This window comes from Bombus huntii, chromosome 9 (genome assembly GCF_024542735.1).
Source record: "Bombus huntii isolate Logan2020A chromosome 9, iyBomHunt1.1, whole genome shotgun sequence".
In the NCBI taxonomy this organism is placed as follows: domain Eukaryota; kingdom Metazoa; phylum Arthropoda; class Insecta; order Hymenoptera; family Apidae; genus Bombus; species Bombus huntii.
The window spans coordinates 6,779,437-6,799,923 of NC_066246.1; the positions used below are offsets into that span (position 1 = coordinate 6,779,437).

The 20,487-nt window shown below is 35.7% G+C and overlaps 2 protein-coding genes and 1 long non-coding RNA gene across 5 annotated transcripts in view; 1 reads left to right on the forward strand and 2 right to left on the reverse strand.

The window, feature by feature from the left end:
* The window catches only part of LOC126869857 (laminin subunit alpha-1), a 199,866-nt gene that overhangs the window by 169,624 nt on the left and 9,755 nt on the right, over window positions 1-20,487 (reverse strand). The window lies entirely within an intron of this gene.
* The window catches only part of LOC126869877 (uncharacterized), a 195,756-nt gene that overhangs the window by 29,637 nt on the left and 145,632 nt on the right, over window positions 1-20,487 (reverse strand). The gene's annotated exons all lie outside the window — the stretch shown is intronic.
* LOC126869893 (uncharacterized) lies at window positions 1,389-19,814 on the forward strand. The gene is made up of 3 exons (XR_007691042.1): window positions 1,389-2,230; window positions 2,302-3,145; window positions 3,269-19,814. It is a non-coding gene; the product is annotated as an uncharacterized LOC126869893 (long non-coding RNA).

Genomic DNA, 20,487 nt, shown 5'->3' on the forward strand with positions numbered 1-20,487 from the left:
TCATTACGATGGCGATTTAAGGTAATAGCACTTTGTACTTGCACATGAAAATGGCGCGTAAGTTACTTTTAAAAACGCGTTTTCTTTATGAGAGAAAGTTGTACATTTTATTTCCTTAAGATTATTCTGCAAGTAGTATAAGGGAAAAAGTTTAATTAAAAAATTACTAGCTTTATTTCAGAATCATTAGTTATTTCTTGGTCGACATTAAAGATTTTATTTCCGTGACGATTCATCAAATTTTCTACCATACGTATGATTAAATTATCTGCGTATTGACGAGATCTTTAAGAAAGAAACCAATAACGTAAACGTGTGAAATAATTATCATAATTACCAAAAGCACATTAAAATACTCTGCCAATTACGTAACAAATTTTTTACAATTACAAAACACCAATGAATTCTCGAAAACCTTTGTTGCCTCGAGCAACAATCCACGACTTTATCCTCTCATTCGCGAGCAACTTGTAACACGTCTCTTTCATAAACGACACCCGCATTTCTCCGCACGCAGCTCGGAATTTCACCTAATTAAATCATTAAAATATCACGCAACTTTTACCAGCCGCGAGTGGATGATCATCGCCATCAATATTGTCGTCAAAGGTTGCTGCCGCGATTACGGTTATTTATATACGGGTTCTGACGCCGCGGCGCTGATTTACGCGGCCGGCCGAGTTACAGGTGCGTCCCTGTGCCGCGAGAAATCGATTATCGTAGCCGGGAAGTCGTATAAGTGGCGTCCCGCGGCGAATATCGGGCCGAAAATGAAAAGCTGTCCGTGAAGGATAATTAATGCCGGCCAGTCGGCGAACCGTTCTTTCGATTAATCAGCCTCGCTCTCCGCAAGATTAACGAGGCGCAATATTAATGGTCGCGCCGTTCTTAGCAGCCGTTTGGGGATCCACGGCCGCTATAAGAACGAGAACCGATGGAACCATCGATGCTGGCCAGCGTCGACAAAGATTGCTTTCTATTCGTCGAGAAGGACGAAACTGTGGCTCCTGCGAACGATTCGTTGGGGTCATTTCTAGTTACACAATCGGTTAGGGTGATTCTTTGGTTGAAAGCTGAGAGGAAAGAACAACGAATCGCGTAACAATAGGTTTGTTGAGAAAATCAACGATTTCGGAGCACTTTAGTTAGAATTTAACTATATTGTTCGTAGCTAACTGGCAACAAAGACAAACGCCTCGTAAAAATAATGAGCGAAGAATGGGATAACTTCTGGCAAAACCACAACATCTTCTTACGTAAATCCAGGAGAAACACATACAAAGTAAGGCCAATAGTAGCTTTCACAAGAAAAGAACTGGAAGTAACACGATAGGTCACTCCAACGTTGTACATTCGCATCTTATGGAAAAACACATCGCTGAATCTACCTTGCTACTACACCAAATTCAAAGATACAAGAGGCAACTTGGAAATATTCAACAATATACAATCGCTTCTAACTAATAAAAAAGCAATGTAAGAAATGTCCAAGTTTTCTAAAAGAAATAGACTGTAGAATTATACAAAAGTGTATTAATTCGCTAATAAATATTTAACTGGTTTCCTACTAATTACCAGCGCTAACTAATGTAACTATGGGAAATTAAGCATGTATATACTATTTAAATATTTGTAGATTTATAGAATACACGTTAATTGCAGTCACTAATACATTTTCAAGTTGAACATCGTAGAATTTTGAGGACTCTGTTTCTTCTTTCTTTATGGCAGACGAAAGATCGTATGAAATCTATAGCTCAGTTTATATACCGCAACGCAGACGTATCCACGTGTCTCCACGCCCAATCGCAGTAAACTGTGAAGAGGATTACGACCACGTATAAATTACATTTTCAGTGGACTGATAATAAAAGTAATGGCGACTATAAAGCTATGAAACAAACTACTCGCAATTATTTCTTACTATGACGATACGTTTTATATCATTTCTATATAAACATCTATACTCTATTAATTGAAATATGAAAATAAAAGTTTCCAACAATGGCGACATAAATATCATTAGGTTCCTATAAAGAATTTCTGAAATTCTACGGAATTTTTTATTAATGAAATTCTATAAAATTCCATGTTAATGAAATTCTTCAAGTTCTTTGAAATATTCTAAATTTCTTGCGCCGCTAACAGCAGAATATCATAGACAAAAGCTGAACGTACGACATAACTTAGGAACAAGAGAAAAAGATCGCAAAACAAAAATTCATCCCCGGTAATTGCATTCCACGGGTAATCGATTACGTGCACCGTGTGACAATCATCGTATGCTTGTATTTTTTACAGGTTTCTGTGCCCGTGTGTGTGTGAAATTTTTATAATCGATATGAGAAATGGGGACCTGTTTTTCCCCATGTCGAGTGTTTCCCAGGCTGATAAATCAAACACTCGTACATTTTTCTATGAGAAGATTGGTTCGTACAGTGATAAGGGTAGTGACCTCTTGAGAGTCTATGGGAGTTTTAATGAGATACATGGAAGTTTTAACGAGATGTTCACACTTCTAATTAGGATGGAACTCTCTAAAAATCTCATACTAATTAATTGGTTATTTGATAGACATGATATGATGATAGACATGATGATAGAAAGGGATAAAACTAACCGAAATGAACTAATTTTACTGCACTGGAGAAAATACTATTTTTCTAAATAATTTAAATAACAATTAAACAAAATATTTAGATAAGTATTGAAAAATTATTATTACAAAAAATTTCTAAGAATTCTTCGACTATCCCAACTCTTAACTGTACAATCGATCATTGTGCCCAACAGATCTTTCCATCCAAGTACTGGATCGGTATGTGCCACTTCATTCAAGCTGTAGTGACGCGATCGTTCATACATCGACCCATTATTGATCACTCTGTCGATTCCTTCGACAACTGTTTTAATTCAATTCGTATGCCCGTGACACGTTAATATTTCAGATGGTACGGCAGACAGATTGATCGGCGGATATAGATCTCGATTCGGTGTATCATTTCACTCCGATTATATAACCTGAACCGGACCTCACACATTGCTCGACATTGCACGTGCATCTTAACGGATTGGAAACTTCAGACACAACTTACATAAGATCAATAGCTGATTTTTCGAATCTGTCTACAATGTTATTGGACAGGTATACGTCAAAATTTATTACCAAAGGGAAATAAGTATAAATAGTATCTCTTATAAATAATTCTAGAATTACTAATCAAGTTGTTTTTCACGAATAAACTACTTAAACAGACATGTTTTACAGAGTAGAACAACCTCTGTTAAGTGTATAACGGCAATACCATAAGATTAATATACTGCGGAGTCGGAAAGATGACTAGCAGGATGACACAGGAGTAAGACAGGTACTGTTCTATATAGTTCACTGTCAAACATTGTTACATTGTTTTATTTGTAATATGTGATACTTTCAGCCAACACGTGTGCTTATCTTTATGATTGTGTCGGATCTATAAGAAATAACCAATCAGATCCGCATTCCTTAAGCTACATCTTCCTTCCAACTCCACGTTATATGCATTTATTTTCTGTGAAGCTATCGATAACATAATGCATTATTCTTTGCCTCGGTAGAAGGAAGTAGCCTCCTGATAGTTTCTTTAAAGTCGTGTCTTCGATAAATGGCGTCACGGCGTGACAGGTTCGATCAGGGTGGAACATCCCTTTCATCGAACCAGCACTTTAATCATGGACCCGACAAAGGATTCGATCCTCCGCCGTGAATCGCGATTTCTTTTCAACCGTCACACACTTATCAAACCGCTGACGCCTTCACTACAATGTAACATTCAATGCCGGAGGAGACACGTTGTAAATCGCCAGTTTAAACCTCGTCGTTCCACGGTTTTGCAGCCAGTTTCCGGATAAGCTGTAGTCGCATGTACACAATGTAACGTAATTGACCATCAGCGCGAATAAACATTTTCAATTATGGCATCTTCCCGCGAGAAAGCGATCGCCTACGAAAAAATTAAATATTTCATCTGCCTTCGTCTTTTGTTTTTTCTTAAAACGTGAATCGTTTCGCTAGTTCCAACGAGATTGGAATTAAAATACGAAGATTCGAAAGAGCTTCGACTAGAATGAAGGTTCTGCTTATTTCTATTTTTAAAAGATTCTGACAATAACGTTGATATTATCATTTTCTAGAAGCAAGGAACAATACCAAAATTTATATTGCGTTGTATAAACTATAATTCGATTGTAATTTAATATAATCTATGGTAGAAGAAAGATTATTGCGCACTGCTCAATTTAGCGGAGGAAAAAGAAGTCTTTCTCTTTGAGGAGTCCCCCAACGTCACTTAATGCTCTTAATTGCATGCTTAGCAGCAGTTTGTTCACTCTTAATTACCTCATCGACACCACTACGCACAGTTTCCCTTTGGACGAATCAAAGAATTATCCTGACAGATAATATTTATGCCGAACATGGGCAATAATTTTTCGCCGGTATTATTATTTTTACAAAACCAGCCACAGTTCACCAAGTCGAACGGATAATTAATTATGCAGCGGGTACATTAATATTTCAAGTGTCGACTGCTTTAACTTGCGCGGCTTTTGCACGCGAACCTCTTGTCGAGCCGCGAGAATTGAAAAGCGACCGCGAAATTAACGCGCTGCGGTGCTGTAATAAATTATTTTGTGATTGATAACTAATTAAATGATCTTACGAACTTCAAAGAAAATCTCCGGTAATGATTCTATTGGAATAATAAATAACGATTGCCGATCTTTGAATTAATTTTGAAGCTTTTCATTTAGAATCTTATTGAAATTAGATACAGGTTCTTGCTTGAATTTTTGAAAATTTTCGAAATTAAAAAAAAAGAGATATTTAACGACAATGTTATATCAAACTAATAAATACAATTTCTATAAAATTTTAATTATACTCTCATGTGTCTAATTTAGAAATTTCATTGCTTAAGTTCTGATTTTAATCTACGACTATCTGACAAATTTTAAATACATCAGATTAAATTAATCAAAGTAAAGGGAAAAATAAATATTTAATTCTTTTTTCTTTTCCGATATAGATTACGATATCGCAAAGATAAATAAAATACATTTGTGGAGAAAATCTTGGGTTTCAGCTATATGTATTCCTAGTTTCACAAATTCTGTATTAGAAACATCGAAACGATGAACGTATCGTCAGAACGCTTATCTCGGGGACATAATTCACAGCAAAAAGCCAGCTTATCGTATTTATGGGCCATTTGTACGTCAAAGTTGCAAGAGAAGTTTCAAATTTCTCGTAGATAGAAATATGTCCCAACTTGACAGCTACCATGTGAAAGCAATACGTATTTTGAAAAGTGGTATTTCGGTGAAAAGACTGCGTGGCTTTCTTGTTTTATCTTTCTAGTTGAACAACGTACAGGAGATATTGGAACTGGGAGTAGCATTTACGTTATCCTTTATGTGCTTCCTTTCGAAAACTTACTACGATTCCTTACTTATTTTTAAATTTTATTTCTTACCCTCATCCTACGTGAAATCCGGACTACGTGGGAATTGCAACATTTTTTATGAGTTGCGCTCATTCCACACGCACGTGACGAATTGACAAAGAAAAAAAAAACATATTGCACGATTCAATTTTCATTCTGAATGTGACGTTACGAATAGAATAAGAATAATCCTTGGACAACGTAGAATATTATATTCCTCAAAGTTCCTGTATCACATTCTATCGATATGTTTTACTTTTAATATTATATTTAGTTACATTATTACATATTTGTAATGTCTGCTATTATATTTGGTTTCGTATATTTACATATATGCGTTCGTAAGTGACAAAATTATCCTCATAATTGTACGTCTAAGATTTTATGTTGAAATGCTATCAAAGCTGTTCCAGAATTGATACTCCGTACACCTAACATTGAATCTCGACAAACTTGTAAATAAAGCGATTAAAACTAGTTACAGCTGGAACGTAACAACTTATTAAAGTTCCTGAGAACGTGGAAAGAGCAGATAAAAGGTTCTCGCGCACTTAAAAACTTACTCAACGACTTTACCGCAGTTGTCTTATAGTTTTCTGATTTTATGTATCTCGTCGTTTTTATGAAAGACACGAGTTACATAAAAAATTCATTTCACGACAGTTATTAACCTCGTTCGAATGTTTTCCAACGATTCAGATTTGCTGTGTAAAGTATCGGTCAGGAATGCGATATGACTGCCGCTCATCGAACTTCTGCATCATTTTTGCGTGAAAGTACTCGCTTAAACCAGATTTACAAGTTCTCAACCACTTTGCATCAATCGTAAAATATTCCAAACATGAATTTTTCCCATCACCAGCAATCGGATATTATGGATAAAAATCAGACACATATTGAGATTTAAGTAGGTACTTTCTGCCGTTTTACGTTCATTTACGTATTCCTTTGCATTTCATATTATGTTGCGTATTAAACGAATTCTAATGAATTTTTGTTGAAAATAGAAATTATAATTAAAAATAGAAATAATTTATCAACACTATATTTTATAATAAATTCTACTATTGAAAGGCTGAGAAATTTAAATCTCCCTATATGTAAAAATGCCTCGTCTGTATTAAAATCAGTAATTTAAGAAAGTAACTATACTAAAAAAATAAGTTATTTTTTTTTAATATAACTAAGAAGCTAAATTTTTAACTCTACATAAAAATTATATTTTAGTTCATATACTTCGTATCCATTGATATCTATATTCGTCATTAAGTTCTTATTGCTTTTACACGAGCAAATTGGACGCGCTTTACAAACGTTCACAATGCTTTAATACTGCATTAAACACATGTCGATCCTTTTACGCTTGCAATAGGAGCAACATAAGCAAAGTTGTAACTAGCCTGTATAGCGAGATCTTATCGTAGCGATCACTTCGATCTTATTTACATTCGCTGACACGGCAGACTCTATTAATTAACACCGCTACCAGGAAATTACGAACAACTATTTTCATAAAAGAACATCGTATCTTTATGGATTGCTGGAATTTTTACACCGGTGAACATCCGGTTTCAAGTTTATGAAATTAAATAAAGTCTGATAACTCTTCGAGGAGAGAAATTTGTACTTTTCAACTTGAAACAAATAGTTCATTTCCAGAAGCAGCGAATATTAATCAGATCGTAAGATATTTGTGAAAGAAAGCAAATAAGCTGTACCAATGCTTGTGTAATTATGAAACTATAGTTTTCTCTGTGATTTCTATTAACCAAAGTTTTTATTTTCTCGCTAGTTTCTTAATGACACCGCTCAAAGAATAATAAAACAATCTTATTTGCTCTCTTCATAATTCAATTATCAAAAATAATATTCAAAAGAGCCTACTCAATTATAAATTGCAATCTTTTAAATTCGATTTTCAACACAGATCAATTACCTTTCTTTTCTTCCCAACTAAATCGTACCAGTTTCGTGCAAAACTAATAAAATTCATCTAGCAACGGTAGAGACTAATTGCAGCCGAATTTCGTTTCATCTCTGCTTGTTTAAGCACGAACTACGCGCCTTTAAATAGATCATCGACACTGGAGTTAGCAGTTCAAAAGACCCCAGCAGCGAACAAACAAACCTTCTCATTCCCTTAATCTTTCCGGCCACTCGATCAGTTACACAAACCTCCGTGTATTATAATCCAAACTTATAATTCATCGAAACGCGAAGCACATCGCCACGACAAGGTTTTCGCGCGCCGTCATCAACAAACCGAGCGTTCGTCATCAATCCTTCCAAACAATTTCATTAAACCGAGCAAGGAAACGCTGAAAAATTAAGTAGCCATAAATTAGTATCTACTTGGTGTAGGTTTACCGGTTCCGAGGCCAGTGTTAATTAATAATTGCCTGTCGTTTCCCCAAGCGGCAAAAGGAAGATCGACCGCTTTTTGTTTTCGCGTCGTCGACGATCCAGTCGGGGGAAGAAAAGAAGGGAATATCTTCGGTTCTCTGACCGTAGTTGGCATGTGGAAGAGAGGAACATGTTGCCTTAAAGAGCCTTGGCCTTAGCCTCGACTTTAGTTATCGTAGCCCTCGATGCGTTTCTGACCCAATACAAAAACCGACTATATGTTTTATCCGACTCACGACCGGCGAACCATACGAAGTAAAGAGCGCGTGCCGGCGCTAATAAGTGTACGCTATTAATTGCATTGCAGAAAGAAGAGGATAAACTGACGAAATTGCTATAAAGGGGAGAATGAGTCGGACGACTAACGTTGATCGAGCACTGAGGATACGATGTTACACGTACAGCTACAATTACGCGTGCAATTATTTGTTGATTGATGCGCTAGTACGAGGCATCGCGTGGGAAGATGCATTACGCGTTTCTGAACGAAATGCTTTGTATGCGGGGTGATAACGAGTTAACATTTGGTTTGCATTTGTAATTTATACGTTTGGAGGATTTTCAGCAGATTCCTGGAATTATATGAAGACTCGTAGGGCAGTCGTGAAACGACTAAAGTTGAAAGAACGAGGATAAGTAGTAAACTGATTATAACGCTTGAGAATTAAAAAGAATGTGTAAGATCAAAGCAATTATTCATTTTCTTCGTTCATTAAGTATTTCAAACGTATGTACTTTACAGAAAGTTAAAACACAGGTAAGTTCATTAAAACTGATCTAATCTGCGCTAATTGAATAGTTTCTATTTTTTAAATGAACATTCTATCTGTTCTGTTCTCTATGTTTTCATAAATCAAGAATTCGGTACGTGAAAAGAATTTCGAACGTTGTTGAACTTGATAAGGAATTTTGAAAGAAACCTCGTGGCCATTTGTTCGGGGTACGCAGCTTTCAAACCCGGTACTTTCATGCAAATCACAGACACTCAGATGCCCTGAAAAACGCTTAAGAAGCGCAACGTTTAGCATCAAGCACGCGAAAGACAAACGTTTCGTGAAAGAACAATTGTACCGCGTGAATCGCATTATTTATGAAGCACGAAGAGAGTCGTCACCAAGCAACTAATAACGGCGCTTTGGACGAGCAACAGGCCGTATGATTTCTGCGTGTGCTGTAAAATTAGGACCAGTTATCTTTCGCCGACGTTTCCGGTTCTCTCGCGAGTGGCGCCTCAGGGAAGCGAAACGTCAAAAGAAGAAACTATGGGAGAAAAAAGAAACGAAAAGGGGGAGAAAGGAGAGCGAGTAGGCGCCCGTGATCTTCAAGGTGCAATTTCGGATGAGTGGGCGTCAGTGAAGGCGACGAAGAAGAATAGAAATGAAAGAAGTTGAACGACCGGGCAATCGAACGTCCGAATGGACATTTTTATTCTGCTGCTCGCGTACCATCACCTCGATACCTTCCAGTCACGCGAGAAGGTGTTACATTCCGAACTGACAGCCTTCACTTTCAGAGCTGCTCCTCCCTACTGACGTTCGACGATTCTTTAACTCGTTTAGGGTCGTGATCTTTGGTAGAACTCCAATTACCTAGAAATTCTGTTTGAGCTTCGATAAATATTAAAATATCTGTCCGTTGGAGATACTGTTTTATATTCGAAGCAGCTTTTTCTAAAGGGACTATAGTTGCGTTTCTTTAATATTTCGTTTTCCCCGTATAAGGAAAACCTGCAAGTAATACGTAAGTACATGCTTCTTAAAGAGTTGGAGGACGAAAGTCCTTGGCTTTCAATCTTCAGAAAATAAGTTGTAATGTACATGTTGGTATCATGTATCGAGGATTGCATCTAATTCGATCGAAATCATCGAGCATCGATCTTTTTAATTTTTCTCTCTTTTCTCTTAGTTTAATAGAAAATGGTTCTTTATCTGAATTGTTTATTAATTATTTTTAGGCTATCCCTAATACGGTAAGAACAATATGATAATGATAAAGACGAATAGTTGGTACTACCATTAAGAAAAATAGTTCACGATTCTCTGGTTCAAATGTTATTAGTAGCAGTTACTTCGAATATTTTAAAAGCAAATCTTCGTACATCTTTCAACTTTTCGCTTGCCTTTCGAAATTCAATCGCTAAGGCTACGAGACCTTTAACAACGTTGTACGATGATTTACCATATCGAGAGCATTCGTTAATGTCGTTTGAATTGCCACTAAACTAGTGGAAAAGGAGACGATAAGCCTCGTTAACAACATCAATTTTACACGTTTCTTCAAGGGAGAATCGTGTTACTCGCTATTCAGCGACGTGTCTATATCCTGTCGAGTCTATCGTGACTGATGAATGTTAAAGTAGATTTATAGCAGACTATCTGCGTGACATTACACGTATACACCGTTTTACGAATGTTTGCTGACACGATGATGTTGTAATGTTTCCTTTGTGGCTTACCTTTACAGCAGAGACATGCTGGTGATTTTCGTGCACGATTACGGTTTTGATGTCAGCATGCGATTTTAAAGTTGTAAGTACGGTTATGCAAGAGTTCAATTATTTCTGATAAACTACGCAACATCTCTCGTCTTCTATGGAAACGTTATAACGTTTAAGCGGAAAATGTGGTGATCGGTGTAATTGAAGAATAAATACTCGAATTTAAATCTTGCCAGTTCGCTAAGAGGATGGTTGTGTGTAGAAACAATTAGGAGGAGAAGCTTGAAGAAAATTAGGGCAAAGAAGCGGCGATATGAAGTAACAAGAAAGAGAAGTAGATATAATATTTAAGATGGACAAAGTATGCAAAGAAAATCGGAGAAACAATAACGAGGACTCGCCTGAATATTTAAGAAAAAACGTAAGAAAACATGAAAATGAGTTAAAACTGAGAGCGAGTTTTAGAATGGCCAATGAATCTAGGATATGTAGATATAAGGGCAGAATACACAGAAAGGAAATGTAGGTTACGTAGTGAGGAAGATGAATCTTTGGAACACGCGATAGAAAGATGCGGAATGGCGGGAGATAAAGATTTAAATTGGGTAGAAATAGTAAACTTGGCATACAAATAGTGTAAACATCGTACAGACATATTATATAATTACTTACACACATAGAACTTGTGAGAAATTAAAAAAACCATGATTTCCGAAAAAAAAGCAACGAAGACATTAATCATAAGAAGCAGCATGTATTTGAATTTAAAGTACCTTCTTCTCGATATTAATATTCCTCGCTGAGAAAATCTACAAAATATTTATGAACTGCATGCCACACCTAATAAAATTCTACAAAGAGCTACCGAATCTGTCTACCGATTTCCATAATTCTTCCGAGAGAAACAACGTGCTTCTGAAGCACGTACAGGTCCTCGGAGGGGAATCTACCCCATATTTTACATTCTAAACAATTTTGTCGTCGATATACCAAGGACGATAAGAGAGGAACGACGGCAAGGATGAGCTACTATCGTTAGGAGATCTTATCGTTAACAAAACGCCGTCCAGCTTTGTCGGAACGTACAAATTGTGCCACGGACGCGTAGCGGAATTCCGATGAAGCCCGATAACGATCGGCAACACGCAGGTAACAGGGCTGGTAATCTTCCTGGAGAATCGCGCGAGCGATATCCCTAAAAAGGATGCGCGCGAGGACGCGAGAACGCGTGCAGACCGCACGCATCTCGCATAAATCCAGACAGAAATTACCGACAATTGAGGTACTCGTCACTTCGTATCAGATGCTGCGTCGTGCATTTATAGTCGTTTCGAGAATAAAGCGATAGATAGATTTCCCTTATACGCTAATTTACTGCTTTGCGCTGCTTTCCCTTGCGTTTCATTCACAGCGCTACTTTTCTACCTTCTTTTACCATTTCGTTTCTAATAAGTTTTATAATTTGAGAATTTCATGCTCGGATTAAACGTAGAATTCGAATATTCTCTATGTTATAACAGTAAACTTTATCGGCGGGTAAAAATCTCTTTTTCGGAATAAAATATTAGAAGCATAGCAAGATAAACGTTCCGTAACGGTAAAAACGATAAAAGTTCCATAAAATTTCACGCAAACGAGAGTACGATATGACAACAATAAATGTATAACATGTAATATATAATAGTGTCGTACAAAGACAGACAAATTTTTGTCTCAGTTCACGAGTACAACTTTCGTACATTTTGAATTCGGATCATCAAAGAAGACGAATTGGTCGGTTATTTTGCATATTCGGTCGATGATGTTACTATTACCGAGTCTCGATTTACGAATAGGCACATAGAATAAGGGTGATCGTCAGAACAGCTAATTCTTGTTATGGCAAAGAAAGGTAATTTATAGAAATCGCAATAAGCGAATTTATTTGAATAAAATTATTAAATAATCTTTTATCAACTATTAGAATAATTTTTTAGAAATTAACATTTTATCAATTAAAATTCGATAGAGTATTGTTCAGGCAATGAACGCGATTGCAATGGCATCGTGCGAGAAAGACGATCAGCATCTGGCAAGACTTCCTGTCTCGGTAAGATGCCTATTTACGAAGCGCGCCTCTACAAGTTTTACGGGCAAGGATTCCCCTTCATTGCTCGCCCACCTTCAACTTCCGGTAGATTCAAATAAAAAGCTGAGCGTGATTTCATCTCAAACGAACGGTCGCCCTATTTACTCGCAAGCCAAAGCCAAGGAGAGAAAAAAACGAACGTTTTAGAATTTGCTCCTACACATCATTTTCGTATGATGAATTTATTTTTCCGTATGCGTGTATATTTTTGTTCGCAAATCTACTACTACTACGTAACTTTATACCTACGAATTCCTTTTTACATTAGTTACTATGTAATTCAAGAACGTAAATCTTTAAAAACATATGATTTTGTTATTCTTTATTAACTTTTATTTTTGATCTCGCGGTATATAAATCGAATGAAACTTTGTCATACGCTAGAAGGTCGGTATATAGGCATGTAAATACAATAAATTCCATTAAGAAATACATCTGCTACGATTACGTGTTCTGATACGACTAATTACGAGTTAAGATAAAATGAACGATACAGTTGTTTGAAAGCAATCAGTGACATCCTTGCTTCAGCCTGATTAAAAAATGTTTCCACGCAGTGCTTATTTTCTATAATTTCAAATAATTTCCAAGCAATTTTTCTCTGAAGTTGAGCGGAATCATATGATAACGGTGTATGGAGAAGTGGAACGCTGGAAAACCAGAGAGGCTCGCAACACTTTATACGACGATATAAGCCAGGGACTCTGATATAACACTACTCGGCACGAGGATACACGTTGGAGGCATATCTCGTGTTAATTGCGCGGTACTCTCATGGTACACCTTGATGACACTCACAGGTAGTTGTCAGAAACGTGTTTCACTTCCGGGTTGTAGCGTCGTCTTTTTGCCCACCCTTTGAGACACTATCGTCTTGTATTGCAGCGTCATAAAGGAAATTCAAGCAGAAAAATGAACAGGATACGTTATCCTATTACACTCGACTTGCAATAAAATATGGGTCGTAAAGAAACAAAATTTACACTGTTAAACTAAATTTCAAAGCACTGGAATTCTTAGTGAAAAAAGAAAAAAATAAAGGGAAAGAAAAGGGAGAAATCTACAAAACGCTTTTCCAGAAGCACTTAAATACTATCTCGAGTTACCTGTTTGCTGTTGGACCCATCCGATTCACCATGAACCGTTTTCAAGCTAGACAGATAAAGAGGAAGCGTGGAGAGAGTACTCGTGCTTTTCAAAAGACAACGACAACGGAACGAAGAGAAGCAGAGATAAGAGGAAGGTAGCTAAGAAATAAGTGTATACGGCACTGGGCTCATCGTGGATCGGTATAAATAGCTTCTACTTACGGGCCCGGATTTTGCCCGCTTAATGCGACATTGCAATCGGTGACAGTCGCCGGACGAAGCTGTCGGCTTCAAGCGCTATGAATCACGGCTATTACTATTCCGACTTTAAACCATAAATAATAACAGGCGAGCCACGGTTCTACCGCGTTTCGAGATGTCTCGATCACGGACTCCCTACCGGGAAACTAACTGCTTCTAATTTTCCACGAACGCATGCTGGCAAACGCGCTGGGTGTTTCTGCGTTAGGGAAGCTATTGCGGGACTTGAGGAAATTGCCTGCTTTTCAATGCGTTTCCACGGTAGATCGTGGGAGGAAATTGGCGTTGGCAAGGAAAAATTGCCAGATGAGGAAATTGATGTAGTAACACAGGACGTAGATACTGATTGGAACTTTCAGAGATAGTTTTGGTATAAACTGTCGTAATTGCAAGTCTTTAGACGTTTCGCCTGCGGAAATTTTCATACGTCGTTGGAATTAAAAATTTCCTGGAAGAATTTCAATGTTTCAACGAACTTCGAAATAGTCTGTGGCTAAAAAATAGTAAGTTAGGGAAATGAATTGCGAAGTCAGATTAAATACGTATAGGTGGAATTTGAGAGTATCGGAAGGAAGATTTCAGCACAAGAAATATAATATAATACTTATCATCGCGTAATATTTGTTTTTCACATTGCAAATTATTCCAACTGCAATTAGAGCGCGTTTAACAGAGCAAAAAACTAGTGAACGACTGCAGTTATTTTTAGCCTGGAAATCTTAAGGGACAAAATGCAATCATCGCCTGACGGAGAGGTCTACAAAGGCCAGCATGAAAATTAATCTCAATTTCAAAGAAGGCAATCCGGCCGCTCGAGCTCGATCTAACATAAATCTGACGTTTACAAACGACACTTTAATGATATCTCGACCACGATCAGGGTGGCAAGGTGTACGACGAATGTCATCCAGCGAATAAATCTTCATGGCGTAGAGTAGAACAATGAACGCTATCTAGACTCGCCGATCGATTTAGAATGGTAATTAGACTAATGCCGAGTTATTACGCTCCGCGCAAACGAAAATATCCATATTGTTCGAAAGACCGAACGATTAATGGTCTGGTGAAACTCGACACGACAGCCTCTGGATACGTGAAACGGGCAGCTAGACCTGGTCACAGAACACACGCGTAGGTATCACGATTTAGTAGGAGAGAAGAGACAAAAATACCCGGTCTCGCGACGTTCCATATACAAAAGCGGAGGTGTGACGAATAAAGGCGTTAGGGGAAAAGATCGACAACTTGCCGGATGTTAGGGGCTGATCTTTTCTCTCTCCGTCTTGCCCTACGATGCTGCTAACGATGCTGCGTGAAATAGACGGTTTAACAAAGTTTACGAGGCGAGCAGCGTGAAACGACGAGCGAAACGAACCGAGGAATATTCCGATTGATTCGTTCTGTGCCTCGTCTGTGATGATTCGGTTACGATATACCTACGTTTACTATCTTATGAGCGTACAAAATTTAACACGTTTCGAGAGTGTTGCAAATTGGAGAAACATTAAAGCGTTGAGGTACGATTTACGTAAAAACGAGTACATGTACGGTATCATTAAAGTGAACAGATCAATTTGAATAATATGAAACGCCAAGAGATTAGGATACGGTTATGAATAATGAAAAATATTAAAATATTAATATTAATTATTGACAATAAAAGGAGTTCTTTTATTCTGTGAGAAATTAGATAATATTTACACTGTTTAAAAATATCAGTGAAGTATCAAATAAAAATGAATAATTAAATTCGTTTAAACGAAACTATCGGTATACGTCTGTTTAAAATTATATTTCTGTCTTGTCGAAATGCATTGTAATTTGCGAACTATCTACTTTTATACCGAATTCATTTGTTATACCCCTGAAACAGCAGTCTGTCAAGAAATAACCAAAATTACACGCGCGTTTTGAGGATTGCTTATCTTTCAACGAACAATAAAATTGCTGGATGAAATCCATTAGTCAAGTGCATTGTGAATCGAGAAAAATGAAGATGTTATAGCCACAACAGCAAACGGGGATTATAGTGCCATGAACTGTGCCAGAGGGTGGCAAATCTCATAAATCATTTAGGCTTGGACGTAACGAAATAGCATGAAGATCAGGTTAAACTTACAGTAATTGATAACGAAGAGAAATCTGTGCTTCAAATTTGATCCTCACAAGAGGTCTGAATAATTGTTAGAAAAGATTCCATTTGTAAACGTTACTATCTATTTGTAAACGTCTATCTTTAAAAACAATCATATTAATTATAGAATATTAAATGAATAATTAAATTGTTTAAAGAAACATTTTAATTTTTCTAATACTAAAGAATTTTAATAACTTCATTGTTAATAAATATATCGATGGAACACAAATATTTGTTTAAACGAACATTAAACTTTCTCAAATTTTTACAGACAATCTTTTGCTTACTGAAATTAATTATCCGTTCCAATGAGACTAATAACTATTGAATAATACATTATATATTCAATATTTCGATATGGATAACTTTTCTTCTTCTTCGGCAATTTTTCCATTTATGAATAACGAGAATAGAAAGGATATAGTTTTCATCGGCTGTCATCTACAATTCTCGCTAACTAAGAAAACCGGTTGATTAATACAGGAATGGGATATTTAATCAAAACAGCACGATGGGATACCGATATCACTGTAAGATTTGTTTATAACATTCGTTCCGTTTGAAATTATTAATATTCACGTGTACTTACAAATAAAGTACATAATAGATATTTCAATTTTTCTTCTACTTCTGCATGCACGTAAATATAATTACAATATGCATGTTCCGCTTCGTATCATAAAAATGTTAACATACAACATGGAATTTTGCATGCTGCACAGCTCCTGTAATCGACGAGCCTAAGCATATCTAATCCTATTTAAGCATATCGCGTACTATTATATAATAGTATACTTTCTCTTTTTACCGCATTAATCTAACCATGCATTGTATTTGCACTTTTCTAGATATTTTTATTTGATGATGGTATCTCTAAAATGCTTAATACTCTATATTTTACGTAACGTTATTTTTGTATATTTTCAGCAAAGAATGGAAAAATGTCTCGTTACACAAAAATAGTATCTGAGATTTTTCTTTCACAAATTAGAAACTATCAAAATTGATATAAAATGTTCACCACAAAATATCAAATAATTAAAGAAAAATTTAAATTACGACACTTTATATTGAAATGTCAGAATCGCCTATCACAGTTAATTGAAAAGTAAAAATTTATGTTAATCGATATTACATATCCAAATAACATAAAATGCGAGTGCAAGGGTCAACAGAGCGACTGATAACCTTTGAACTAGAAAGAACTGTAATGTTCTCTTTATTTTAACTATTGCTTTTTTCAAGCTATCGCTTCGTACATGATCAAGTATGTCATATTTCTTTTTAATCCTTTATTTTATAGATTGTCTTTTGTAATCAATGTTTCACCCCTCGTAAATAACTCTTAATGAATTTAATTAATGAAACAGATTAAAGGAGTATACAACGTAGAGAAAAGACACACAACATTAAAATTGAAACGTATTTTATTTTGCCACATAATAACCGATAAAATGGTGGCAAAGATTTATTACGGAAAATTATAATAAGTGAAATGAAATATTTCATCGAAATATAAAAGTCTCATTTAGTAAACTATTACTTATAAATAAAAGTATTTTACTATACGAGTATGTATATATGTAAAAAAGTAATTAAATAAATTATTCAGAGAAAAGGTTAATTTCAACGAAAACGATCCTTTCTTTTATCACGGACGTTCAATTATAAATTTATAATAAAAGATCTTTGTTCAACTAAAAGTCAGAAACAAAGCGAATTTAATAAGAATTTAAGTTGAATAAAAATCCAAGTTATCTGAATTATCGAATCTTAAGAAGAATATGTAATTAAAAATTTGTTAATCATACCTCAGAAGCTTTATAACTTTATGACAACTGATTCTATAAAAAATCCGCAAGAAATTAAATTTAACATTCACTGATTATACCAAACAACAACTCAAATAAGAAATGTAAATGTACGAACATTCATTTCTTGCGAATGCATATCACGTTTCTTGGCTGTACAATAAAGGCTGAGCAAGAACAAAAGGAAATGAAATAATCGAGACAATCACTGTTGCCGACCCTTCTATGCTCTCATATTTTACTAAATTCACGCTGCAAGTGCTATTAAATTCTTTCATTCCCTTAATTTTTCTTAATTTCGTTTTTAATTGAGTTTCCTTATTTGCTTAAGATCATGTATCTTATAATATTCCGAAGAATTAAATAAGGATGGGTTCACTGATTAAACACTTTAAATCGAACGAAGTGAATTCTTTTCGTGTCGAATAATCAAACTGAATCGAAAATCCGCATTCGTTTAATTCAGGAATATTTAAATTGGTAAAAGGGTCACGTTTGAGCAAGGAACTATACGATCTTGCTTGAACATTCATTTTATCATAAGCGTGGGCGTGCCCTTGCTATGCTCATAATAAACGTGATTCCATAGTCGACTGCATCGAAAAGCAATTTCATCGAACCTTGTCCGTGAAACTGGTTCTTTTCATCAAACAATTACGTCGGAAATGGGAATTTTATGGTACAGCTGGAATATAAAACATTTCTCTCTTATTTCACTGCGAGTATGTATTCCTAAAGTAACAATAACATTCCTTAAAAAAAAAAAATTCGTCTTTCAATCGCAAAATGTAATTTCAATTTTCAGTTTGATATTTCTGATAACACTCGAATGTCAAAAAATAACAAAATTCTTAATATTTCGTTTTCTATTTCAAATACACCTTTTATCTAAATAATCGTAAATTTTTTAAATGCATGGACTTTTTAATCTTTTACTATCAATTTATTCATACCATTGTGTTATTTATATTATCAATACATTGTCAGTATATTTTTTACAAGGAATTTAGAGTGATCTTTTACGTACAGTTCTTCAAGGTAATTTTCTTAAAAAAGGAAGTTTACTCTTTGTCAACTGCAATAGGGTGCCTGTAGGTAAGTACATTGTATACTTAGGATACAGTGGCATGTTCTGTAAGTTTACAATTCCCAACTTGCGCAGTCGATGGATTTCTGTTTAGAAATATCTCGTGCAGCCGCATTCCCTTCAAAATTTGACGTCCTGTTTGAATATTTAGACGAAGCTACAAACTCGTAGTTGAATTAAACGAAAAACCCAAAAGTTGTATCTCATAATATTTATATTAATATTCATAGTATCTCTATTTCTACAAGATCATTCTAAATCTTTCATAAAGATAATTAATTATAAATAGCCCACAAATTTCTATTCATAAAATATTTTCATATTTTTGATAATCAAATATCCATTCATTAACTTCAAGTTAAATTTATACGAAATCACACGAATAATAATATTCGAATTAACAAAAATCTGTATTCATACATGTAGCTTCAAATAACCACCAGATGCATACAATTACAAACGCTCAACAGAATACGATCATAAGTATACTATCTGCAATGATTATTCTAAAAAATAATTCTCAGCTATCATATTTCACGCTGGAAGAATTTGTTTGAGCAAACTGAAATACCTTTACAGCATTTTTTCAAATATTTCATCGTTCCGCATAAAGAACGTAAGATTGCAGGTATAGCGTATCTACCATAGAGGCAACCGCGTGCAAATAATGATCAAAGAACAGTTGCGTGTACAGCGGTGGCAAAGTTGCTGCTGTATAAACAGCACTGCTGCAGGATATGGCAGTTTGCGCAAATACTAAGTTCCAAACTACACGCTTTCTATAGTTTCGAGCACAATAAAAAGACACAGCACAGTCATCGAAGTTACATTAAAACTTTGACTCTGCTATAGTATCTGAACCATAAAATACTTGGCTAGAAACACACTTTTTTAGTGATTTGTGAACTCGTTGAGCCGAGGTAAGGATCATTTTTCACGCAAATAAGGTATAAAAAAAATTCATCCTGTTGACATGTAACATTTTCCTGGATTTCGACGATACCTTCTTTAAAATTTGGTACTCTTAACCTATTGCCGTGGCTTACTGTGTATGCATTTCAATTGGTTTGGGTTATTTCCTATTCGTTAGGCCATGATCGTACAGAAAGCGGTGAAATTGGCATTTGGAGCATTGGCAATGACTGTGCCGCCACTTGTTTTACTCCACCGTTAACGGCCAAATGCAAAATCCTTCATTTCTATGGAAAATGGTCTTCATTGTCTACCTTAAGCTTTTTTCCAAGCGTTCACGTGCAATTATTTTTAATCGACATCGCTTCCCGCCTTTTTTATGTCTATTGATCTATCTGAAACGCCAACTTCATGATCGATTGCGACAATAATCTCGTAAGGGAAACAGTGACCGCGATGAACGACATCGACGACGCTAGACCGTATGTGGCTCGAATCACTGTCCTTAACCTCAGCTGGAAAGTTCTTCCGCAGATTTGACACCGACTGCACGACGATCGATGCAGCACTCTTTAACCGGACAGCACTTTCGAAACATTGGAGAAATCCAAAAATGTGCCGGTGTAATTTTTTCTTTACAAAATGGAGGAAATATATTTCGTTTAATTAATCTATAACGCATATATGTATCACGTATAAATAAAAGAGAATTGAAAAAAAAGAATCTTTCGCATATCTGA